Genomic DNA, 26,316 nt, shown 5'->3' with positions numbered 1-26,316 from the left:
CTGGGAGAACTGTAATAGTGGGGTAAGACTGAGGGAGAACTGTAATAGTGGGGTAAGACTGACGGAGAACTGCAATAGTGGGGTGGGACTGAGCGAGAACTGCAATAGTGGGGAAAGACTGAGGGAGAGCTGTAATAGTGAGGAGTACAGAAGGAGAAATGTAATAGTGGTGAAGTACTTAGGGAGAATTGTAATAGTGGGGCAGTACTGAGGGAGAATTGTAATAGTGGGAGTGAGAACTATAATCATGGGGTGGGAATGAGGGAGAACTGTAATAGTGGGGTAAGACTGAGGGAGAATGTAATAGTGGGGTAAGACTGAGGGAGACATGTAAGAGTGGGGTAAGACATTGGGAGAACTGCAATTGAGGGGTGGTGCTGAGGGAGAACTGTAATAGTGGGGTAAGACTGAGGGAGAACTGTAATAGTGGGATGGTACTGAGGTAAAACTGTCATAGTGGGTTAGGATTGAGGAAGCACTGTCATAGTGGGGTAAGATTGAGGGAGAACTGAGGTAGTGGGGTAGGAATGAGGGAGAACTGTGACAGTGGGGTAGGACTAAGGGAGAATTCGAATAGTGGGGTGGGACTGAGGGAGAACAGTAATAGTGGGGTGGGACTGAGGGAGAAATGTAATAGTGGGGCAGTACTGAGGGAGAACTGTAATAGTGGCATGAGACTGAGGGAGAACTGTAATCGTGGGGTTAGACTGAGGGAGAAATGTAATAGTGGGGCAGTACTGAGGGAGAACTGTAATAGTGGCATGAGACTGAGGGAGAACTGTAGTTGTGGTGTTAGACTGAGGCAGAACTGTAATAGTGTGGTAAGACTGAGGGAGAACTGTAATCGTGGGGTAGGACTGAGGGAGTACTGTAATAGTGAGGTAGGACTGAGGGAGAAATGTAATAATGGGGTAACACTGAGGGAGAACTGTAATAGTGGGGTGGGACTGAGGAAGCACAGTAATAGTGGGGTATGACAGAGGGAGAACTGAGATAGTGGGGTATGACTGAGGGAGAACTGTAATAGTGGGCCAGTACTGAAGGAGAAATGTAATAGTGGTGAAGTACTGAGGGAGAATTGTAATAGTGGGGCAGTACTGAGGGAGAACTGTAATAGTGGGGTAGGACTGAGGGAGAACTGTAATAGTGGGGCAGTACTGAGAGAGAAAAGTAATAATGGAGCAGTACTGAGGGAGAACAGTCATAGTGGGAGTGAGAACTATAATCATGGGGTGGGAATGAGGGAGAACTGTAATAGTGGGGTAAGACTGAGGGAGACATGTAATTGTGGGGTAAGACTGTGGGAGAACTGCAATAGTGTGGTGGTGCTGAGGGAGAACTGTAATAGTGGGGTAAGTCTGAGGGAGAACTGTAATAGTGGGGTAAGACTGACGGAGAACTGTAATAGTGCGGTTGGACTGAGGGAGAACTGTAATAATGAGGTAAGACTGAGGGAGAACTGTAATAGTGGGATAAGAATGAGGGAGAACTGTAATAGTGGGTTAAGACTGAGGGAGATCTGTAATAGTGGGGGAAGACTGACGGAGAACTGCAATAGAGGGGTGGGACAGAGGGAGAACTGTAATAGTGGGGTAAGACTGAGGGAGAACTGCAATAGTGAGGAGTACTGTGGGAGAACTGTAATAGTGGGCCAGTACTGAAGGAGAAATGTAATAGTGGTGAAGTACTGAGGGAGAATTGTAACAGTGGGGCAGTACTGAGGGAGAACTGTAATAGTGGGGTAGGACTGAGAGAGAAAAGTAATAATGGAGCAGTACTGAGGGAGAACAGTAATATTGGGGTCGGACTGAGGGAGAACTATAATCGTGGGGTGGGACTGAGGCAGAATGTAATAGTGGGGTAAGACTGAGGGAGACATGTAAGAGTGGGTTAAGACTGTGGGAGAACTGCAATCGAGGGGTGGTGCTGAGGGAGAACTGTAATAGTGGGGTAAGACTGAGGGAGAACTGTAATAGTGGGTTTGGATTGAGGAAGCACTGTCATAGTGGGGTGGGACTGAGGGAAAACTATAATAGTGGGGTAGGACTGAGGGAGAACTGTAATAGTGGACAGTACTGAGGGAGAATTGTAATAGTGGGGCAGTACTGAGGGAGAACAGTAATAGTGGGGTCGGACTGAGGGAGAACTATAATCGTGGGGTGGGACTGAGGGAGAATGTAATAGTGGGGTAAGACTGAGGGAGACATGTAAGAGTGGGGTAAGACTGTGGGAGAACTGCAATCGAGGGGTGGTGCTGAGGGAGAACTGTAATAGTGGGGTAAGACTGAGGGAGAACTGTAATAGTGGGATGGGACTGAGGTAGAACTGTCATAGTGGGTTAGGATTGAGGAAGCACTGTCATAGTGGGGTAAGATTGAGGGAGAACTGAGGTAGTGGGGTAGGACTGAGGGAGAACTGTGACAGTGGGGTAGGACTAAGGGAGAATTCTAATAGTGGGGTGGGACTGAGGGAGAACTGTAATAGTGGGGTGGGACTGAGGGCGAAATGTAATAGTGGGGCAGTACTGAGGGAGAACTGTAATAGTGGCATGAGACTGAGGGAGAACTGTAATCGTGGGGTTAGACTGAGGCAGAACTGTAATAGTGCAGTAAGACTGAGGGAGAACTGTAATCGTGGGGTAGGACTGAGGGAGTACTGTAATAGTGAAGTAGGACTGAGGGAGAACTGTAATAATGGGGTAAGACTGAGGGAGAACTGTAATAGTGGGGTAGGACTGAGGGAGAACTGTATTCGTGGGGTGGAATTGAGGGAGAACTGTAGTAGTGAGGTGGGACTAAGGGAGAACTGTCATAGTGGGTTAGGACTGAGGGAGCACTGTAATAGTGGGGTAAGACTGAGGGAGAACTGAGATAGTGTGTTGGGACTGAGTAGGAACTGTAATAGTGGGGTAGGACTGAGTGAGAACTGTAATAGTGGGGCAGTACTGAGGGAGAACTGTCATAGTGGGGTAGGACTGAGGGAGAACTGTAATAGTGGGGCAGTACTGAGAGAGAAAAGTAATAATGGAGCAGTACTGAGGGAGAACAGTAATAGTGGGAGTGAGAACTATAATCATGGGGTGGGACTGAGGGAGAACTGTAATAGTGGGATAACACAGGGAGAACTGTAATAGTGGGGTAAGACTGAGGGTGAACTGTAATAGTGGGGTAAGACTGACGGAGAACTGCAATAGTGGGGTGGGACTGAGCGAGAACGGCAATAGTGGGGAAAGACTGAGGGAGAACTGTAATAGTGAGGAGTACTGAAGGAGAAATGTAATAGTGGTGAAGTACTTAGGGAGAATTGTAATAGTGGGGTAGTACTGAGGGAGAATTGTAATAGTGGTGTAGGACTGAGGGAGAACTGTAACAGTGGGGCAGTACTGAGAGAGAAAAGTAATAATGGAGCAGTACTGAGGGAGAACAGTAATAGTGGGGTAGGACTGAGGGAGAACTATAATCGTGGGGTGGGACTGAGGGAGAACTGTAATAGTGGGCTAAGACTGAGGGAGACATGTAATAGTGGGGTAAGATTGAGGGAGAACTGAGATAGTGGGGTAGGACTGAGGGAGAACTGTAATAGTGGGATAAGTCTAAGGGAGAACTGTAGCAGTGGGGTAAGACTTAGGGAGAACTGTAATAGTGGGGTAAGACTGAGGGAGAACTGCAATAGCGGGGTGGGACTGAGGGAGAACTGTAATAGTGGGGTGAGACTGAGGGAGCACTGTAATAGTGGGGTAGGATTGAGGAAGAACTGTAATAGTGGGGTAAGACTGAGGGAGAACTGCAATAGCGGGGTGGCACTGAGGAGTACTGTAATAGTGGGGTGAGACTGAGGGAGCACTGTAATAGTGCGGTAAGACTAAGCGAGAACTGAGATAGTGGGGTAGGAATGATGGAGAACTGTAATACTGGGGTGGGACTGAGGGAGAACTGTAATAGTGGGGTGGGACTGAGGGAGAACTGTAATAGTGGGGTTGGACTGAGGGAAAACTATAAAAGTGGGGTAAGACTGAGGGAGAACTGTAATAGTGGGGTAAGACTGAGGGAGAACTGTAATAGTGGGGTAAGACTGAGGGAGAACTGCAATGTTGTGGAGTACTGAGGGAGAACTGTAATAGTGGGCCAGTACTGAAGGAGAAATGTAATCGTGGTGAAGTACTGAGGGAGAATTGTAATAGTGGGGCAGGACAGAGGGAGAATTGTAATAGTGGGGTAGGACTGAGGGAGAACTGTAATAGTCTGGTAAGACTGACGGAGAAATGCAATATTGGGGTTGGACTGAGGGAGAACTGTAATAGTGGGGTAAGACTGAGGGAGAACTGTAATAGTGGGGTCAGACTGAGGGAGAACTGTAACAGTGGGGTAAGACTGACGGAGAACTGCAATAGTTGGGTGGGATTGAGGGAAAACTGTAATAGTTGGGTAAGACTGAGGGAGAACTGCAATAGTGGGGTAAGACTGTGGGAGAACTGCAATAGTGGGGTGGGGCTGAGGGAGAACTGTAATAGTGGGGTAAGACTGAGGGAGAACTGTAATAGTGGGATGGGACTGAGGTAGAACTGTCATAGTGGGTTAGGATTGAGGAAGCACTGTCATAGTGGGGTAAGATTGAGGGAGAACTGAGGTAGTGGGGTAGGACTGAGGGAGAACTGTGACAGTGGGGTAGGACTAAGGGAGAATTCTAATAGTGGGGTGGGACTGAGGGAGAACTGTAATAGTGGGGTGGGACTGAGGGCGAAATGTAATAGTGGGGCAGTACTGAGGGAGAACTGTAATAGTGGCATGAGACTGAGGGAGAACTGTAATCGTGGGGTTAGACTGAGGGAGAAATGTAATAGTGGGGCAGTACTGAGGGAGAACTGTAATAGTGGCATGAGACTGAGGGAGAACTGTAGTCGTGGTGTTAGACTGAGGCAGAACTGTAATAGTGTGGTAAGACTGAGGGAGAACTGTCATAGTGGGTTAGGACTGAGGAAGCACAGTAATAGTGGGGTAAGACTGAGGGAGAACTGAGATAGTGGGGTATGACTGAGGGAGAACTGTAATAGTGAGGAGTACTGAAGGAGAAATGTAATAGTGGTGAAGTACTTCGGGAGAATTGTAATAGTGGGGCAGTACTGAGGGAGAATTGTAATAGTGGGGTAGGACTGAGGGAGAACTGTAACAGTGGGGCAGTTCTGAGAGAGAAAAGTAATAATGGAGCAGTACTGAGGGAGAACAGTAATAGTGGGGTAGGACTGAGGGAGAACTATAATCGTGGGGTGGGACTGAGGGAGAACTGTAATAGTGGGGTAAGACTGAGGGAGACATGTAATAGTGGGGTAAGATTGAGGGAGAACTGAGATAGTGGGGTAGGACTGAGGGAGAACTGTAATAGTGGGATAAGTCTAAGGGAGAACTGTAGCAGTGGGGTAAGACTTAGGGAGAACTGTAATAGTGGGGTAAGACTGAGGGAGAACTGCAATAGCGGGGTGGGACTGAGGGAGAACTGTAATAGTGGGGTGAGACTGAGGGAGCACTGTAATAGTGGGGTAGGATTGAGGAAGAACTGTAATAGTGGGGTAAGACTGAGGGAGAACTGCAATGTTGAGGAGTACTGAGGGAGAACTGTAATAGTGGGCCAGTACTGAAGGAGAAATGTAATCGTGGTGAAGTACTGAGGGAGAATTGTAATAGTGGGGCAGGACAGAGGGAGAATTGTAATAGTGGGGTAGGACTGAGGGAGAACTGTAATAGTCTGGTAAGACTGACGGAGAAATGAAATATTGGGGTTGGACTGAGGGAGAACTGTAATAGTGGGGTAAGACTGAGGGAGAACTGTAATAGTGGGGTAAGACTGAGGGAGAACTGTAATAGTGGGGTAAGACTGACGGAGAACTGCAATAGTTGGGTGGGATTGAGGGAGAACTGTAATAGTTGGGTAAGACTGAGGGAGAACTGCAATAGTGGGGTAAGACTGTGGGAGAACTGCAATAGTGGGGTGGGGCTGAGGGAGAACTGTAATAGTGGGGTAAGACTTAGGGAGAACTGTAATAGTGGGATGGGACTGAGGTAGAACTGTCATCGTGAGTTCGGACTGAGGGAGCACTGTTATAGTGGGGTAAGATTGAGGGAGAACTGAGATAGTGGGGTAGGACTGAGGGAGAACTGTAATAGTGGGATAAGTCTAAGGGAGAACTGTAGCAGTGGGATATGACTTAGGGAGAACTGTAATAGTGGGGTAAGACTGAGGGAGAACTGCAATAGCGGGGTGGGACTGAGGGAGAACTGTAATAGTGGGGTGAGACTGAGGGAACACTGTAATAGTGGTGTAGGATTGAGGAAGAACTGTAATAGTGGGGTAAGACTGAGGGAGAACTGCAAAAGCGGTGTGGCACTGAGGGAGTACTGTAATAGTGGGGTGAGACTGAGGGAGCACTGTAATAGTGCGGTAAGACTAAGGGAGAACTGAGATAGTGGGGTTGGACTGAGGGAAAACTATAAAAGTGGGGTAGGACTGGGGGAGAACTGTAATAGTGGGGTCAGACTGAGGGAGCACTGTAATAGTGGGATAAGACTGAGGGAGAACTGTAATAGTGCGGTAAGACTGAGGGTGAACTGCAATAGTGAGGAGTACTGAGGGAGAACTGTAATAGTGGGCCAGTACTGAAGGAGAAATGTAATAGTGGTGAAGTACTGAGGGAGAATTGTAATAGTGGGGCAGTACTGAGGGAGAACTGTAATAGTGGGGTAGGACTGAGGGAGAACTGTAATAGTGGACAGTACTGAGGGAGATCTGTAATAGTGGTGAAGTACTGAGGGAGAATTGTAATAGTGGGGCAGTACTGAGGGAGAACAGTAATAGTGGGGTCGGACTGAGGGAGAACTATAATCGTGGGGTGGGACTGAGGGAGAATGTAATAGTGGGGTAAGACTGAGGGAGACATGTAAGAGTGGGTTAAGACTGTGGGAGAACTGCAATCGAGGGGTGGTGCTGAGGGAGAACTGTAATAGTGGGGTAAGACTGAGGGAGAACTGTAATAGTGGGATGGGACTGAGGTAGAACTGTCATAGTGGGTTAGGATTGAGGAAGCACTGTAATAGTGGGGTAAGATTGAGGGAGAACTGAGGTAGTAGGGTGGGACTGAGGGAGAACTGTAATAGTGGGGTGGGACTGAGGGAGAAATGTAATAGTGGGGCAGTACTGAGGGAGAACTTTAATAGTGGCATGAGACTGAGTGAGAACTGTAATCGTGGGGTTAGACTGAGGCAGAACTGTAATCGTGGGGTAGGACTGAGGGAGTACTGTAATAGTGAGGTAGGACTGAGGGAGAACTGTAATAATGGGGTAAGACTGAGGGAGAACTGTAATAGTGGGGTAGGACTGAGGGAGAACTGTCATAGTGGGTAAGGACTGAGGGAGCACTGTAATAGTGGGGTAAGACTGAGGGAGAACTGAGATAGTGGGTTGGGACTGAGTGAGAACTGTAATAGTGGGGTAGGACTGAGGGATAACTGTAATAGTGGGGTGGGACTGAGTGAGAACTGTAAAAGTGGGGCAATACTGAGAGAGAAAAGTAATAATGGAGCAGTACTGAGGGAGAACAGTAATAGTGGGAGTGAGAACTATAATCATGGGGTGGGACTGAGGGAGAACGGTAATAGTGGGATAACACTGGGAGAACTGTAATAGTGGGGTAAGACTGAGGGAGAACTGTAATAGTGGGGTAAGACTGACGGAGAACTGCAATAGTGGGGTGGGACTGAGCGAGAACTGCAATAGTGGGGAAAGACTGAGGGAGAGCTGTAATAGTGAGGAGTACTGAAGGAGAAATGTAATAGTGGTGAAGTAATTAGGGAGAATTGTAATAGTGGGGCAGTACTGAGGGAGAATTGTAATAGTGGGAGTGAGAACTATAATCATGGGGTGGGAATGAGGGAGAACTGTAATAGTGGGGTAAGACTGAGGGAGACATGTAATCGTGGGGTAAGACTGTGGGAGAACTGCAATAGTGTGGTGGTGCTGAGGGAGAACTGTTATCGTGGGGTAGGTCTGAGGGAGAATTGTAATAGTGGGGTAAGACTGACGGAGAACTGTAATAGTGGGGTAGGACTGAGGGAGAACTGTAATAATGAGGTAAGACTGAGGGAGAACTGTAATAGTGGGATAAGAATGAGGGAGAAATGTAATAGTGGGTTAAGACTGAGGGAGAACTGTAATAGTGGGGTAAGACTGAGGGAGAACTGCAATAGTGAGGAGTACTGAGGGAGAACTGTAATAGTGGGCCAGTACTGAAGGAGAAATGTAATGGTGGTGAAGTACTGAGGGAGAATTGTAACAGTGGGGCAGTACTGAGGGAGAACTGTAATAGTGGGGTAGGACTGAGAGAGAAAAGTAATAATGGAGCAGTACTGAGGGAGAACAGTAATAGTGGGGTCGGACTGAGGGAGAACTATAATCGTGGGGTGGGACTGAGGGAGAATGTAATAGTGGGGTAAGACTGAGGGAGACATGTAAGAGTGGGGTAAGACTTTGGGAGAACTGCAATCGAGGGGTGGTGCTGAGGGAGAACTGTAATAGTGGGGTAAGACTGAGGGAGAACTGTAATAGTGGGATGGGACTGAGGTAGAACTGTCATAGTGGGTTAGGATTGAGGAAGCACTGTCATAGTGGGGTAAGATTGAGGGAGAACTGAGGTAGTGGGGTAGGACTGAGGGAGAACTGTGACAGTGGGGTAGGACTAAGGGAGAATTCTAATAGTGGGGTGGGACTGAGGGAGAACTGTAATAGTGGGGTGGGACTGAGGGAGAAATGTAATAGTGGGGCAGTACTGAGGGAGAACTGTAATAGTGGCATGAGACTGAGGGAGAACTGTAATCGTGGGGTTAGACTGAGGCAGAACTGTAATAGTGCGGTAAGACTGAGGGAGAACTGTAATCGTGGGGTAGGACTGAGGGAGTACTGTAATAGTGAGGTAGGACTGAGGGAGAACTGTAATAATGGGGTAAGACTGAGGGAGAACTGTAATAGTGGGGTGGGACTGAGGGAGAACTGTCATAGTGGGTTAGGACTGAGGAAGCACAGTAATAGTGGGGTAAGACTGATGGAGAACTGAGATAGTGGGGTATGACTGAGGGAGAACTGTAATAGTGGGCCAGTACTGAAGGAGAAATGTAATAGTGGTGAAGTACTGAGGGAGAATTGTAATAGTGGGGCAATACTGAGGGAGAACTGTAATAGTGGGGTAGGACTGAGGGAGAACTGTAGTAGTGGGGCAGTACTGAGAGAGAAAAGTAATAATGTAGCAGTACTGAGGGAGAACAGTAATAGTGGGAGTGAGAACTATAATCATGGGGTGGGAATGAGGGAGAACTGTAATAGTGGGGTAAGACTGAGGGAGACATGTAATCGTGGGGTAAGACTGTGGGAGAACTGCAATAGTGTGGTGGTGCTGAGGTAGAACTGTAATAGTGGGGTAAGTCTGAGGGAGAACTGTAATAGTGCGGTAAGACTGACGGAGAACTGTAATAGTGCGGTTGGACTGAGGGAGAACTGTAATAATGAGGTAAGACTGAGGGAGAACTGTAATAGTGGGTTAAGACTGAGGGAGATCTGTAATAATGGGGAAAGACTGACGGAGAACTGCAATAGAGGGGTGGGACTGAGGGAGAACTGTAATAGTGGGGTAAGACTGAGGGAGAACTGCAATAGTGAGGAGTACTGAGGGAGAACTGTAATAGTGGGCCAGTACTGAAGGAGAAATGTTATAGTGGTGAAGTACTGAGGGAGAATTGTAATAGTGGGGCAGTACTGAGGGAGAAATGTAATAGTGGGGCAGTACTGAGGGAGAACTATAATCGTGGGGTGGGACTGAGGGAGAATGTAATAGTGGGGTAAGACTGAGGGAGACATGTAAGAGTGGGGTAAGACAGTGGGAGAACTGTAATAGTGGGATGGGACTGAGGTAGAACTGTCATAGTGGGTTAGGATTGAGGAAGCACTGTCATAGTGGGGTGGGACTGAGGGAAAACTATAATAGTGGGGTAGGACTGAGGGAGAACTGTAATAGTGGACAGTACTGAGGGAGATCTGTAATAGTGGTGAAGTACTGAGGGAGAATTGTAATAGTGGGGCAGTACTGAGGGAGAACAGTAATAGTGGGGTCGGACTGAGGGAGAACTATAATCGTGGGGTGGGACTGAGGGAGAATGTAATAGTGGGGTAAGACTGAGGGAGACATGTAAGAGTGGGGTGGGACTGAGGGCGAAATGTAATAGTGGGGCAGTACTGAGGGAGAACTGTAATAGTGGCATGAGACTGAGGGAGAACTGTAATCGTGGGGTTAGACTGAGGCAGAACTGTAATCGTGCAGTAAGACTGAGGGAGAACTGTAATCGTGGGGTAGTACAGAGGGAGTACTGTAATAGTGAGGTAGGACTGAGGGAGAACTGTAATAATGGGCTAAGACTGAGGGAGAACTGTAATAGTGGGGTAGGACTGAGGGAGAACTGTATTCATGGGGTGGAACTGAGGGAGAACTGTAGTAGTGAGGTGGGACTAAGGGAGAACTGTTATAGTGGGTTAGGACTGAGGGAGCACTGTAATAGTGGGGTAAGACTGAGGGAGAACTGAGATAGTGGGTTGGGACTGAGTGAGAACTGTAATAGTGGGGTAGGACTGAGGGATAACTGTAATAGTGGGGTGGGACTGAGTGAGAACTGTAATAGTGGGGCAGTACTGAGGGAGAACTGTAATAGTGGGGTAGGACTGAGGGAGAACTGTAATAGTGGGGCAGTACTGAGAGAGAAAAGTAATAATGGAGCAGTACTGAGGGAGAACAGTAATAGTGGGAGTGAGAACTATAATCATGGGGTGGGACTGAGGGAGAACTGTAATCGTGGGATAACACTGGGAGAACTGTAATAGTGGGGTAAGACTGAGGGTGAACTGTAATAGTGGGGTAAGACTGACGGAGAACTGCAATAGTGGGGTGGGACTGAGCGAGAACTGCAATAGTGGGGAAAGACTGAGGGAGAACTGTAATAGTGAGGAGTACTGAAGGAGAAATGTAATAGTGGTGAAGTACTTAGGGAGAATTGTAATAGTGGGGCAGTACTGAGGGAGAATTGTAATAGTGGGGTAGGACTGAGGGAGAACTGTAACAGTGGGGCAGTACTGAGAGAGAAAAGTAATAATGGAGCAGTACTGAGGGAGAACAGTAATAGTGGGGTAGGACTGAGGGAGAACTATAATCGTGGGGTGGGACTGAGGGAGAACTGTAATAGTGGGGTAAGACTGAGGGAGACATGTAATAGTGGGGTAAGATTGAGGGAGAACTGAGATAGTGGGGTAGGACTGAGGGAGAACTGTAATAGTGGGATAAGTCTAAGGGAGAACTGTAGCAGTGGGGTAAGACTTAGGGAGAACTGTAATAGTGGGGTAAGACTGAGGGAGAACTGCAATAGCGGGGTGGGACTGAGGGAGAACTGTAATAGTGGGGTGAGACTGAGGGAGCACTGTAATAGTGGGGTAGGATTGAGGAAGAACTGTAATAGTGGGGTAAGACTGAGGGAGAACTGCAATAGCGGGGTGGCACTGAGGAGTACTGTAATAGTGGGGTGAGACTGAGGGAGCACTGTAATAGTGCGGTAAGACTAAGGGAGAACTGAGATAGTGGGGTAGGTATGATGGAGAACTGTAATAGTGGGGTGGGACTGAGGGAGAACTGTAATAGTGGGATTGGACTGAGGGAAAACTATAAAAGTGGGGTAGGACTGAGGGAGAACTGTAATAGTGGGGTCAGACTGAGGGAGCACTGTAATAGTGGGATAAGACTGAGGGAGAACCGTAATAGTGGGGTAAGACTGAGGGAGAACTGTAATAGTGGGGTAAGACTGAGGGAGAACTGCAATGTTGAGGAGTACTGAGGGAGAACTGTAATAGTGGGCCAGTACTGAAGGAGAAATGTAATCGTGGTGAAGTACTGAGGGAGAATTGTAATAGTGGGGCAGGACAGAGGGAGAATTGTAATAGTGGGGTAGGACTGAGGGAGAACTGTAATAGTCTGGTAAGACTGACGGAGAAATGCAATATTGGGGTTGGACTGAGGGAGAACTGTAATAGTGGGGTAAGACTGAGGGAGAACTGTAATAGTGGGGTAAGACTGAGGGAGAACTGTAATAGTGGGGTAAGACTGACGGAGAACTGCAATAGTTGGGTGGGATTGAGGGAGAACTGTAATAGTTGGGTAAGACTGAGGGAGAACTGCAATAGTGGGGTAAGACTGTGGGAGAACTGCAATAGTGGGGTGGGGCTGAGGGAGAACTGTAATAGTGGGGTAAGACTTTGGGAGAACTGTAATAGTGGGATGGGACTGAGGTAGAACTGTCATCGTGAGTTCGGACTGAGGGAGCACTGTTATAGTGGGGTAAGATTGAGGGAGAACTGAGATAGTGGGATAAGTCTAAGGGAGAACTGTAGCAGTGGGGTATGACTTAGGGAGAACTGTAATAGTGGGGTAAGACTGAGGGAGAACTGCAATAGCGGGGTGGGACTGAGGGAGAACTGTAATAGTGGGGTAAGACTGAGGGAGAACTGCAAAAGCGGTGTGGCACTGAGGGGGTACTGTAATAGTGGGGTGAGACTGAGGGAGCACTGTAATAGTGCGGTAAGACTAAGGGAGAACTGAGATAGTGGGGTAGGAATGATGGAGAACTGTAATTGGAGGGTGGGACTGAGGGAGAACTGTAATAGTGGGGTGGGACTGAGGAAGAACTGTAATAGTGGGGTTGGACTGAGGGAAAACTATAAAAGTGGAGTAGGACTGGGGGAGAACTGTAATAGTGGGGTCAGACTGAGGGAGCACTGTAATAGTGGGATAAGACTGTGGAGAACTGTAATAGTGGGGTAAGACTTAGGGAGAACTGTAATAATGGGGTAAGACTGAGGGAGAACTGCAATAGTGAGGAGTACTGAGGGAGAACTGTAATAGTGGGCCAGTACTGAAGGAGAAATGTAATCATGGTGAAGTACTGAGGGAGAATTGTAATAGTGGGGCAGGACAGAGGGAGAATTGTAATAGTGGGGTAGGACTGAGGGAGAACTGTAATAGTCTGGTAAGACTGACGGAGAAATGCAATATTGGGGTTGGACTGAGGGAGAACTGTAATAGTGGGGTAAGACTGAGGGAGAACTGTAATAGTGGGGTAAGACTGACGGAGAACTGCAATAGTTGGGTGGGTATGAGGGAGAACTGTAATAGTTGGGTAAGACTGAGGGAGAACTGCAATAGTGAGGAGTACTGAGGGAGAACTGTAATAGTGTGCCAGTACTGAAGGAGAAATGTAATAGTGGTGAAGTACTGAGGGAGAAATGTAATAGTGGGGCAGTACTGAGGGAGAACTGTAATAGTGGGGTAGGACTGAGGGAGAAATATAATAGTGGGGCAGTACTGAGAGAGAAATGTAATCATGGAGCAGTACTGAGGGAGAACAGTAATAGTGGGGTAGGACTGAGGGAGAACGATAATCGTGGGGTGGGACTTAGGGAGAAATGTAGTAGTGGGGTAAGACTGAGGGAGACATGTAATAGTGGGGTAAGACTGTGGGAGAACTGCAATAGAGGGGTGGTGCTGAGTGAGAACTGTAATAGTGGGGTAAGACTGAGGGAGAACTGTAATAGTGGGATGGGACTGAGGTAGAACTGTAATAGTGGGTTACGACTGAGGGAGCACTGTAATAGTGGGGTAAGATTGAGGGAGAACTGAGATAGTGGGGAAGGACTGAGGGAGAAATATAATAGTGGGGCAGTACTGAGAGAGAAAAGTAATCATGGAGCAGTACTGAGGGAGAACAGTAATAGTGGGGTAGGACTGAGGGAGAACTATAATCGTGGGGTGGGACTGAGGGAGAACTGTAGTAGTGGGGTAAGACGGAGGGAGACATGTAATAGTGGGGTAAGACTGTGGGAGAACTGCAATAGAGGGGTGGTGCTGAGGGAGAACTGTAATAGTTGGGTAAGACTGAGGTAGAACTGTAATAGTGCGGTAAGACTGAGGGAGCACTGTAATAGTGGGGTAAGATTGAGGGAGAACTGAGATAGTGGGGAAGGACTGAGGGAGAACTGTGATAGTGGGGTAGGACTAAGGGAGAATTCTAATAGTGGGGTGGGACTGAGGGATAACTGTAATAGTGGGATAAGACTGAGGGAGAACTGTAATCGTGGGGTAAGATTGAGGGAGAACTGAGATAGTGGGGAAGGACTGAGGGAGAACTGTGATAGTGGGGTAGGACTAAGGGAGAACTGTAATAGAGGGGCGGTACTGAGGGATAACTGTAATAGTGGGATAAGACTGAGGGAGAACTGTAATAGTGGGGTAAGACTGAGGGAGAACTGCAATAGTGAGGAGTACTGAAGGAGAAATGTAATAGTGGTGAAGTACTGAGTGAGAATTGTAATAGTGGGGCAGTACTGAGGGAGAACTGTAATAGTGGGGTCGGACTGAGGGAGAACTGTAATAGTGGGGCAGTACTGAGAGAGAAAAGTAATAATGGAGCAGTACTGAGGGAGAACAGTAATAGTGGGGCAGGTCTGAGGGAGAACTATAATCGTGGGGTGGGACTGAGGGAGAACTGTAATAGTGGCGTAAGACTGAGGGAGACATGTAATAGTGGGGTAAGGCTGTGGGAGAACTGCAATAACGGGGTGGGACTGAGGGAGAACTGTAATAGTGAGGTGAGACTGAGGGAGCACTGTAAAAGTGCGGTAAGACTAAGGGAGAACTGAGATAGTGGGGTAGGAATGATGGAGAACTGTAATAGTGGGGTAGGATTGAGGGACAACTGTCATTGTGGGTTCGGACTGAGGGAGAACTGTAATAGTGGGGTAAGAATGAGGGAGATGTGTAATATTGGGGTAAGACTGAGGGAGAACTGCAATAGTGGGGTGGGACTGAGGGAGAACTGTAATAGTATGGTGAGACTGAGGGAGAACTGTAATTGTGGGGTGGGACTGAGGGAGAACTGTCATATTGGGTTAGGACTGAGGGAGCACTGTAATAGTCGGGTAAGACTAAGGGAGAACTGCAATAGTGGGGTGGGGCTGAGGGAGAACTGTAATAGTGGGGTAAGACTCAGGGAGATCTGTAATAGTGGGATGGGACTGTGGTAGAACTGTCATGGTGGGTTAGGACTGAGGGAGCACTGTAATAGTGGGGTAAGATTGAGGGAGAACTGAGATAGTGGGGTCGGACTGAGGGTGAACTGTGATAGTGGGGTAGGACTAAGGGAGAACTGTAACAGTAGGATAAGACTAAGGGAGAACTGTTCTTTTCTTTTGGGCCTCCTTATCTCGAGAGACAATGGATACGCGCCTGGAGGTGGTCAGTGGTTTGTGAAGCAGCGCCTGGAGTGGCTATAAAGGCCAATTCTGGAGTGACAGGCTCTTCCACAGGTGCTGCAGAGAAATTTGTTTGTTGGGGCTGTTGCACAGTTGGCTCTCCCCTTGCGCCTCTGTCTTTTTTCCTGCCAACTACTAAGTCTCTTCGACTCGCCACAATTTAGCCCTGTCTTTATGGCTGCCCGCCAGCTCTGGCGAACGCTGGCAACTGACTCCCACGACTTGTGATCAATGTCACACGATTTCATGTCGCGTTTGCAGACGTCTTTATAACGGAGACATGGACGGCCGGTGGGTCTGATACCAGTGGCGAGCTCGCTGTACAATGTGTCTTTGGGGATCCCGCCATCTTCCATGCGGCTCACATGGCCAAGCCATCTCAAGCGCCGCTGACTCAGTAGTGTGTATAAGCTGGGGGTGTTGGCCGCTTCAAGGACTTCTGTGTTGGAGATATAGTCCTGCCACCTGATGCCAAGTATTCTCCGAAGGCAGCGAAGATGGAATGAATTGAGACGTCGCTCTTGGCTGGCATACGTTGTCCAGGCCTCGCTGCCGTAGAGCAAGGTACTGAGGTACTGAGAACTGTAATAGTGGGGTGGGACTGAGGGAAAACTATAATAGTGGGGTACTGAGTAGTAGTAGGGTAAGACTGAGGGAGAACTGTAATAGTGGGGTAAGACTGAGGGAGAACTGCAATAGCGGGGTGGGACTGAGGGAGAACTGTAATAGTATGGTAAGACTGAGGGAGAGCTGTAATAGTGGGGTGGGACTGAGGGAGAACTGTCATAGTGGGTTAGGACTGAGGGAGCACTGTAATAGTGGGGTAAGACTAAGGGAGAACTGTAATAGTGGGGTAGGACTAAGGGAGAATTCTAATCGTGGTGTAGGTCTGAGGGAGAACTGTAGTAGTGGGGTGGGACTAAGGGAGAACTGTAATAGTGGGGTAAAACTGAGGGAGAACTCTAATAGTGGGGTAGGACTGAGGGAGAACTGTAATAGTGGGGTAAGACTAAGGGAGAACTGTAATAGTGGGGTAGGGCTAAGGGAGAATTCTAATCGTGGTGTAGGTCTGAGGGAGAACTGTAGTAGTGGGGTGGGACTAAGGGAGAACTGTAATAGTGGGGTAAAACTGAGGGAGAACTCTAATAGTGGGGTAGGACTGAGGGAGAACTGTAATAGTGGGGTGGGACTGAGGGAGAACTGTAATAGTGGGGTGGGACTGAGGGAAAACTATAATAGTGGGGTAGGACTGAGGGAGAACTGTATTAGTGGGGTGGGACTGAGGGAGAACTGTAGTAGTGAGGTGGGACTGAGGGAGAACTGAGATAGTGGGGTGGGACTGAGTGAGAACTGTAATAGTGGGGTAGGACTGAGGGTGAACTGTAATAGTGGGTTGGGACTGAGGGAGAACTGTAATAGAGGGGCGGTACTGAGGGATAACTGTAATAGTGGGATAAGACTGAGGGAGAACTGTAATAGTGGGGTAAGACTGAGGGAGAACTGCAATAGTGAGGAGTACTGAGGGAGAACTGTAATAGTGTGCCAGTACTGAAGGAGAAATGTAATAGTGGTGAAGTACTGAGTGAGAATTGTAATAGTGGGGCAGTACTGAGGGAGAACTATAATAGTGGGGTCGGACTGAGGGAGAACTGTAATGGTGGGGCAGTACTGAGAGAGAAAAGTAATAATGGAGCAGTACTGAGGGAGAACAGTAATAGTGGGGCAGGTCTGAGGGAGAACTATAATCGTGGGGTGGGACTGAGGGAGAACTGTAATAGTGGCGTAAGACTGAGGGAGACATGTAATAGTGGGGTAAGGCTGTGGGAGAACTGCAACAGTGGGGTGGGGCTGAGGGAGAACTGTAATAGTGGGGTAAGACTTAGGGAGAACTGTAATAGTGGGATGGGACTGAGGTAGAACTGTCATAGTGGGTTAGGACTGAGGGAGCACTGTAATAGTGGGGTAAGATTGAGGGAGAACTGAGAAAGTGGGGTAGGACTGAGGGAGAACTGTGATAGTGGGGTAGGACTAAGGGAGAACTGCAATAGCGGGGTGGGACTGAGGGAGAACTGTAATAGTGGGGTGAGACTGAGGGAGCACTGTAAAAGTGCGGTAAGACTAAGGGAGAACTGAGATAGTGGGGTAGGAATGATGGAGAACTGTAATAGTGGGGTAGGATTGAGGGACAACTGTCATTGTGGGTTCGGACTGAGGGAGAACTGTAATAGTGGGGTAAGAATGAGGGAGATGTGTAATATTGGGGTAAGACTGAGGGAGAACTGCAATAGTGGGGTGGGACTGAGGGAGAACTGTAATAGTATGGTGAGACTGAGGGAGAACTGTAATTGTGGGGTGGGACTGAGGGAGAACTGTCATATTGGGTTAGGACTGAGGGAGCACTGTAATAGTCGGGTAAGACTAAGGGAGAACTGCAATAGTGGGGTGGGGCTGTGGGAGAACTGTAATAGTGGGGTAAGACTCAGGGAGATCTGTAATAGTGGGATGGGACTGTGGTAGAACTGTCATAGTGGGTTAGGACTGAGGGTGCACTGTAATAGTGGGGTAAGATTGAGGGAGAACTGAGATAGTGGGGTCGGACTGAGGGAGAACTGTGGTAGTGGGGTAGGACTAAGGGAGAACTGTAACAGTAGGATAAGACTAAGGGAGAACTGTAGTAGTAGGGTAAGACTGAGGGAGAACTGTAATAGTGGGGTAAGACTGAGGGAGAACTGCAATAGCGGGGTGGGACTGAGGGAGAACTGTAATAGTATGGTAAGACTGAGGGAGAGCTGTAATAGTGGGGTGGGACTGAGGGAGAACTGTCATAGTGGGTTAGGACTGAGGGAGCACTGTAATAGTGGGGTAAGACTAAGGGAGAACTGTAATAGTGGGGTAGGACTAAGGGAGAATTCTAATCGTGGTGTAGGTCTGAGAGAGAACTGTATCAGTGGGGTGGGACTGAGGGAGAACTGTAGTAGTGGGGTGGGACTGAGTGAAAACTATAATAGTGGGGTAGGACTGAGGGAGAACTGTAATAGTGGGGTTAGACTGAGGAGAACTGTAATAGTGTGGTAGGAGTGAGGGAGAACTGTTATAGTGTGTTAGGATTGGGGGAGAACTGTAATAGTGGGGTAGGACTAAGGGAGAATTCTAATAGTGGTGTAGGACTGTGGGAGAACTTTAATAGTGGGGTGGGACTGAGGGAGAACTGTAGTAGTGGGGTAGTGGGGTGGGACTGAGGGAGAACTGTAATAGTGGGGTAAAACTGAGGGAGAACTGTAATAGTGGGGTAAGACTGAGGGAGAACTGTCATAGTGGGGTGGGACTTCGGGAGAACTGTAATAGTGGGGTAAGACTGAGGGAAAACTATAATAGTGGGGTAGGACTTAGGGAGAACTGTAATAGTGGGGTAAGACTGAGGGAGAACTGTAATAGTGGGGTAGGACTGAGGGAGAAGTGTAATAGTGGGGTAGGACTGAGAGAGAACTGTATTAGTGGGGTGGGACTGAGGGAGAACTGTAGTAGTGGGGTAGGACTGAGGGAGAACTGTAATAGTGGGGTGGGACTGAGGGAGAACTATAATAGTGGGGTAGGACTGAGGGAGAACTGTAATAGTGGCGTTAGACTGAGGAGAACTGTAATAGTGTTGTAGGACTGAGGGAGAACTGTAATAGTGGGTTAGGATTGGGGGAGAACTTTAATAGTGGGGTGGGACTGAGGGAGAACTGTAATAGTGGTTTGGGACTGACGGAGAACTGTATTAGTGGGGTGGGACTGAGGGCGAACTGTAAAAGTGGAGTAAGACTGAGGGAGAACTGTAATAGTGGGATAAGACTGAGCATGACCTGTAATAGTGGGGTAGGACTAAGGGAGAATTCTAATAGTGGTGTAGGACTGTGGGAGAACTGTAATAGTGGGGTGGGACTGAGGGAGAACTGTAGTAGTGGGGTGGGACTGAGGGAGAACTGTAATAGTGGGGTAAAACTGAGGGAGAACTGTAATAGTGGGATAAGACTGAGGGAGAACTGTCATAGTGGGGTGGGACTGAGTGAGAACTGTAATAGTGGGGCGGGACTGAGGGAAAACTATAATAGTGGGGTCGGACTTCGGGAGAACTGTAATAGTGGGGTGGGACTGAGGGAGAACTGTAATAGTGGGGTAGGACTGAGAGAGAACTGTATCAGTGGGGTGGGACTGAGGGAGAACTGTAGTAGTGGGGTGGGACTGAGTGAAAACTATAATAGTGGGGTAGGACTGAGGGAGAACTGTAATAGTGGGGTTAGACTGAGGAGAACTGTAATAGTGTGGTAGGAGTGAGGGAGAACTGTTATAGTGTGTTAGGATTGGGGGAGAACTGTAATAGTGGGGTAGGGCTAAGGGAGAATTCTAATAGTGGTGTAGGACTGTGGGAGAACTTTAATAGTGGGGTGGGACTGAGGGAGAACTGTAGTAGTGGGGTAGTGGAGTGGGACTGAGGGAGAACTGTAATAGTGGGGTAAAACTGAGGGAGAACTGTAATAGTGGGGTAAGACTGAGGGAGAACTGTCATAGTGGGGTGGGACTTCGGGAGAACTGTAATAGTGGGGTAAGACTGAGGGAAAACTATAATAGTGGGGTAGGACTTAGGGAGAACTGTAATAGTGGGGTAAGACTGAGGGAGAACTGTAATAGTGGGGTAGGACTGAGGGAGAAGTGTAATAGTGGGGTAGGACTGAGAGAGAACTGTATTAGTGGGGTGGGACTGAGGGAGAACTGTAGTAGTGGGGTAGGACTGAGGGAGAACTGTAATAGTGGGGTGGGACTGAGGGAGAACTATAATAGTGGGGTAGGACTGAGGGAGAACTGTAATAGTGGCGTTAAACTGAGGAGAACTGTAATAGTGTTGTAGGACTGAGGGAGAACTGTAATAGTGGGTTAGGATTGGGGGAGAACTGTAATAGTGGGGTGGGACTGAGGGAGAACTGTAATAGTGGTTTGGGACTGACGGAGAACTGTATTAGTGGGGTGGGACTGAGGGCGAACTGTAATAGTGGAGTAAGACTGAGGGAGAACTGTAATAGTGGGATAAGACTGAGCGAGACCTGTAATAGTGGGGTGGGACTGTGCGAGAACTGTAATAGTGGGGTGGGACTGAGGGAGAACTGTAATAGTGGGGAGGGACTGAGGGAGAACTGTAATCGTGGGGTAAGACTGATGGAGAACTGTAATAGCGGGGTAAGACTGAGGGAGAACTGTAATAGTGGGGTAGGATTGGGGGAGAACTGTAATAGTATGGTGGGACTGAGGGAGAACTCTAATAGTGTGGTGGGACTGAGGGAGAACTGTAATAGTGGGGTAGGACTAAGGGAGAACTGTAATAGTGGGGTGGGACTGAGGGAGAACTGTAATAGTGGGGCAGTACTGAGGGAGAACTGTAATTGCGGGGTGGGACTGAGGGAGAACTGTAATAGTGGGGCAGTACTGTTGGAGAACTGTAATAGCGGGCAGTATTGAGGGAGAACTGTACTGTTGGAACGGGAGTACTGAGAGAGTGCTGCTCTGTTGAAGACATAGTACTGGGGGAGTACAATTCTGTTGGAGGGGCCATCTTTATAATGCAATGTTAAATGAGGCCCTCTTCCAGTGATTGAGCTTTGTATTAAGGAATCCATGACAACAGATGAAGTAGAGAAGCAAGCTTTCCTATTGACCTGACCATCATTGAATTAACACCATTCCTAACAGGCCATTCATCTCATTGACACTCGTGGGATCCTGTTGGGTAAAAACTGGCTGAGTTTCACCAATAGTAACAGTGACTGCCCCTCAAGAATTAATTTGGATGTTGTCCTCTGAGATATGCTCTAGCCTGCTCTAAATCATTTGATCTCAGAACTGGCAGTGCCTCCGATACTTAATATTATTCCACTTGGGAGGAGTTTGAATGTTGTCCTGAATTGCTCTTCCCAGGTACCTCAGTCTGTGTCGTGTGGCTGCCTTGCCTGCTGCTGAATAAAATGGGGTTAATTTTGAGCTGCCCACACTGAGATTAGCAGAGTGGCACTGCCTCAAATTGGGGTCGATTGCCGTACTGCCCAGTTACGACCGGAAATGCAGCCAGTGCCATTATGAAGGGGGCCTATATCTGGGTGTCCCAAGCAGCTGCCTGTTTCAGATGATCGGCCACTTTTAATATGGAACTTTAGTGTTGTGACATGAATAGGGCCCCAATCATCATTATCGTCAGGACTAGTCGCAGCTGTGCCATGCAGGCTTTGATGAGCTCCAGTGGAGATGGAGGAGGAGAGGCCTGGTGAAGGTCACTGTTAAATTATATTTGTGGGCCTAGAGGAGCAGCAGTGAACCTCCTCATACCTGAGCCCACAAAAAATAATTTGGGCTGCTATCACCACGTTATCCCCACTCTCCATGATCATGACGTGTTTCCACTGCCCCCACCCCACCCTCCCTTACAACCCCACCGCCCCCCCCCCCCCCTCAACTTACCTTCCTGACAACAGCTCCAGCTCCATTTTCTTATTAGTACTCCATTTTCAGGCCTCTATCCAGTGAGTTGTGTTGTGATACCTGATGGGTGGCTGCAGCCCACCTGGTCAATGTAAATGAGGCCGAGGCTTCCACCTGACTTGGGCGGGGGGGGTGTCCTCTTCACCACCGAGCTGGCACCGACCAGCTCTCTCCCCCTGGTCAGTCGTTCAACAGTCAATACCTACCCCAGTAGATCTAGCTCAGGTATCGGCTTGCTGCAGATAGAATCTGCATATGCAGCAGTGCAGGCTTTGAATTGACCTCCCATGTGCCTGCAGGAGAACAGAGGTAGCTAACAGTACATGAACCTAGGAGGGCAGTGCACGAAGCAGTTTTAGCCATGTCCTGGGCTAAGAATTACATCATCTTTGTCAGATAGTTTGGGTCAGTCATCTCAATATAGCCCGGCCACAAACTCAATTCCTCTTTTCACCTGCTGCATTGTATCTTTACTTCCCTGTTCTGAGATTCTCTCTGAGCTTCTGTAACTTCTGAAGCAAGCTCCCGCCATGAAGATTCCAGGGGTTGCTACCCGCAGACAGCAGTACAAACCTATTCCCAATAAACTGTTGAACACCCAACATCCCTTCCCATGTTAGCTGACATTGCAAGTAGTTCTTTTTGTCAAGTACTGTCCCAATCCCTTTCAAATCTAGCATCATCACCCTCCTCCTCAGAAACCAATCCTCTATCTTTACATACTACAGTCCCATCTCCAACCTTCCTTTCCTCTCCAAAGCCCTTTGAACATGTTGTTGCTCCCCATCTCTAAATTTGAAATGCTCCACTACTGAAAGGATGGCAAAGGCAAAAACACTCATTGCATTTAAAAAGTCCTTGGATATGTACTTGAAGTGCTATAACCCACGGGGCTACAGACCTAGAGCTGGATGAGGCTCAATAATTATCTCAGCTAGCACAGATACAATGGGCCAAATGGCCGACTTCTGTGCCGTCAATTTCTATGATTCTCTGATTCTTAAAGGTACTACATAAAAGCAAATTGTTATTGATTTCTACAATGCCAAGTCCTTCTGTACAGAACTTCTTCATTCTCTGCGAGGGGATCCGCTGTAACAGTTGTCAACAAATATCTGAATAGTTTGAGGGCTAGATGCTCCTTTAGTATTAGCCATAATCCTATTTGCTGCAGTTCAATCTCAAATCTTATACAGTACTACGTTTGTGGCAGCATGGCAGGGTCAGGATGTGTGTTAATTTACTGATGGCTTAACCAACAACTGGCACAGAACTGTCCAAATGAGGATTAACAATTGAAATCCTGAGTTGCATAAGTTGCAATATTGCACTTTCCTGAGTCCTGTACTGGAGCCCTATTCCAGGAATTTTCTATCTCCAAGAAACTCTATTAACATTTAGAAAAGATCCACAAATCAAAGACAGCTGGCTTTTTCCATCCAGCCAGAAACTATTTATGGTGTAATGCTTAAGAACCAGAACTTCAAATATTGCCTCTGTATTTTTGAGCTTTGTGCCTGTTACAGTTCAAAATCTTTTATGGCTTGCTTCACATTGTTCACCAGTATAACATCTGCTCCTATGACCACTGGGGACCATGTCTTCAACTGCTGAGGCTCCAAGCTGTGTAATTCCCTCACTAAATCTTTCTGCCTCTCTGTCTCTCCCTCCTCCTTTAAAACACTCCTTCAAACCTACCCCTTAGACCAAGCTTTTGGTCACCTATCTTAATATCTCCTTCTGTGGCTCGGTATCAATTTTTTGTCTGATTACGATCCTGTCAAGGGCTTTGGGATGTTTTAATAAATTAAAGATGCTCGATAAATGCAAGTTTTTGTTGCATAATCAAGGAATCAGCAATCATTTTTTGGATTCAAAATGGAGAATATTTATTTACAGATAAATAATAATATGAAGCTGAATAATTGACAAATATCAATTCTACAATATATACATACAATAAGAAAGTCTATAATCAATCAGTTACCTCGCATAAGAATGGCTTCAGATTGACATCAGGAGTCTCTGTAAATTTAACAAGTGAAAGTTCCAGTTTGTCCAAAGTTTAGTTTAGTTTAGTTTAGAGATACAGCACTGAAAGTGAATGCAGCTGGTTTCCCATCCTCTCCATTGTGCACGTTAGTTGCTCAAACAGGGAGTGATTAATGAGCTCCTGATTCCGATCCCACAACACTTCAACAACTGTACTCATCATTCTGATGACCAGGGAGATTCCAGTTCAGGCAATGGTAGTGGAAGTTCCCTGGTTGGCTGTGTAAATATGCGGAGACATTGTCATGTAGGGTCATTGGAGTAGGCCAGTCAATAAACTGCAGAAGCGTAAGGTTTGAGATGGCCTCTCATGCATCTTTAGGAGGGCAGAGATAGCTAACCGTATATAATTGTGTCCAGTTCTGGGCACCACACTTTTGGAAGGATGTCAAACCCTTGGCGAGCATGCAGAGGAGATTTATTAGAATGATCCCAACGATGAAGGGCTTCAGTTACATAAAGAGGCCAGTTGTTCTTAAAGCAGAGAAGGTTAAGGAGAGATTTAATAGAGGTGATCAAAATTATAAAGGGTTTTGATAGAGTAGATAAGGAGAAACAAATTCCAATGGTAGAAAGGTCAGTAATCAGAAGATACAGATTTAAGATAATTGGCAAAAAGAAAAGCTAGTGGGGAGATGAGGAGCTTTTTTTATGCAGTGAGTTGTTATTATCTGGAATGTATTGGCTGAAGAATGTGGAAGCTGATGCAATAGTCACGTTCAAACAGGAATTGGATAAATACTTGCAGAGCTATGGAAAAAGTGTAATGCAGTTGGCACAGGCATGATGGGCCGAATGATCTTCTTTCGTGCTGCATTATTCTATAATTCTATGTTTCTGTAAACACAGGAGGGCAATGCACAGAGGTAGGTCTGCTTCAGTCTCCCTAACTTGGACTAAGTATTATACCATCTTGGAGAATGGCATATTGTTTCAAACTTCTGCTTTTAGCTTTTAACCCACTCAATGTAAAAACTATCATTTCTTGTTAACTTTTTCAGCAATCACAATACGTCATCCAAATAAATGATCAACAATTGTGAACAGATGATACAAATGCATGGACAAATATTCAGGAAGATTTTCAGCACTGTCTACACTGAACAGACAAAACTTTCCCCAGTGTTTCAAAGAAACAATGCTTGATAATTTACTCAAGGAAAGAAACCAATTGATCTTTTGTCCAAAGATGCAGTCTGATCTTTGACTAAATGGAAGAATCAATTCAAATATTGCTGCTTTGCCTTTTGGAATATATTGTACCATTAACTTGATGCCACCATAAAGAGCTTGCAATCAGACAGAGGCCTATTGCTATTGTAGTTTTCACCACCCATAGGCAGATGGGACCTCGGTTTTATGTCTCAGCCCGAAAACAGCATCTCCGTCAGTGCAGCTTTCCCTCAGTATTGCCCTGGAGTGTCAGCCTGGATTATGTACTCAATTCTCTGGAATGGGACTTAAACTCACGACTTCCTGATTTAGTGATGAGAGTTCTATGATTGAGCCATGGCTGAGCCACCTCATGCGTCCCCCCTAGCTTCCACAATCACTAATAAAAAAGCTAAGTACTGCAAATGCTGGAAATCTGAAATAAAGCCAAAAAATGCTGGAAATACTCAGAAGGTCTGGCAGCTTCTTGGAGAGAGAAACAGAGTTAACGTTTCAGGTCTGTGATCTTTCATCAGAGCAATCACTGTTCCCTTAACATGTGAAAATGAGAGCAGCTTCAGTTTAATTCATGGAGAACTGACAGGCCTTGAATTCAGAGCCTCATGTTGTCTTAATTAAATTCCGAAATATCGTGCCTTATCAGGGCTACAGTTCCAATGGTTTTCACAATCCTTCCGTTTGAACGAAAGTGCAAAATGGGAACTTTGGCAGCAGAATTAACAGAACAAAACTATTGTGAAAGGGTTTGGCAACACAATGAGGTGATCCCTTTAAACTGTGTACAAGAGCAGCTCAGTTGGACTTGCAATGCTGTTTTAGTTGACTTTAGTGTTCAATTTGGAAGCAATTAACTTAACATCTGGAGGTAAACTAAACTTGCGTAATTATATGATACACAACCACACAAATGTGCCAAGAAATGCTGGCAGTGTCCAAGATTTCTCAAAGACCGGGTGAGGGGATGGGGAGGGTGGGGAGAAGTTCAGTATATTCGGCCAAGATGTGCTGCTGCAGGGGCAGGCCCCAACCCACACCACCATTTACTGTGGTTCTCTGCCTCAAACTCTTTCTGTGCACTGCTTTTATTGGTTTTAAACGTGTTGCAGCTGAACCAACAGGATGACTTGCTGGTTTAGCAGATGTGAGCAAATCCTTTATTCTCAGCACATAACTGCAATTTGTTACAAAAATGTTGTAACATGATCC

The 26,316-nt window shown here is 47.1% G+C and overlaps 1 long non-coding RNA gene across 1 annotated transcript in view; it reads right to left on the bottom strand.

The window, feature by feature from the left end:
• LOC137377947 (uncharacterized) overlaps positions 1 to 24,027 on the bottom strand; it is a 53,850-nt gene extending 29,823 nt beyond the window's left edge. Inside the window, exons 1-2 of the long non-coding RNA XR_010976530.1 lie at positions 23,873 to 24,027; positions 21,865 to 22,178 (exon numbers count right to left, since the gene is read on the bottom strand). This is a non-coding gene — a long non-coding RNA (uncharacterized lncRNA). The remainder of the gene's footprint in view (positions 1 to 21,864; positions 22,179 to 23,872) is intronic.
• Between the last annotated feature and the right edge of the window lie 2,289 nt (positions 24,028 to 26,316).

Source organism: Heterodontus francisci, chromosome 15 (genome assembly GCF_036365525.1).
Source record: "Heterodontus francisci isolate sHetFra1 chromosome 15, sHetFra1.hap1, whole genome shotgun sequence".
Lineage (NCBI taxonomy): Eukaryota > Metazoa > Chordata > Chondrichthyes > Heterodontiformes > Heterodontidae > Heterodontus > Heterodontus francisci.
Note: the sequence above shows the minus strand (reverse complement) of the source record. Positions and strands in the feature narration are given on the sequence as shown.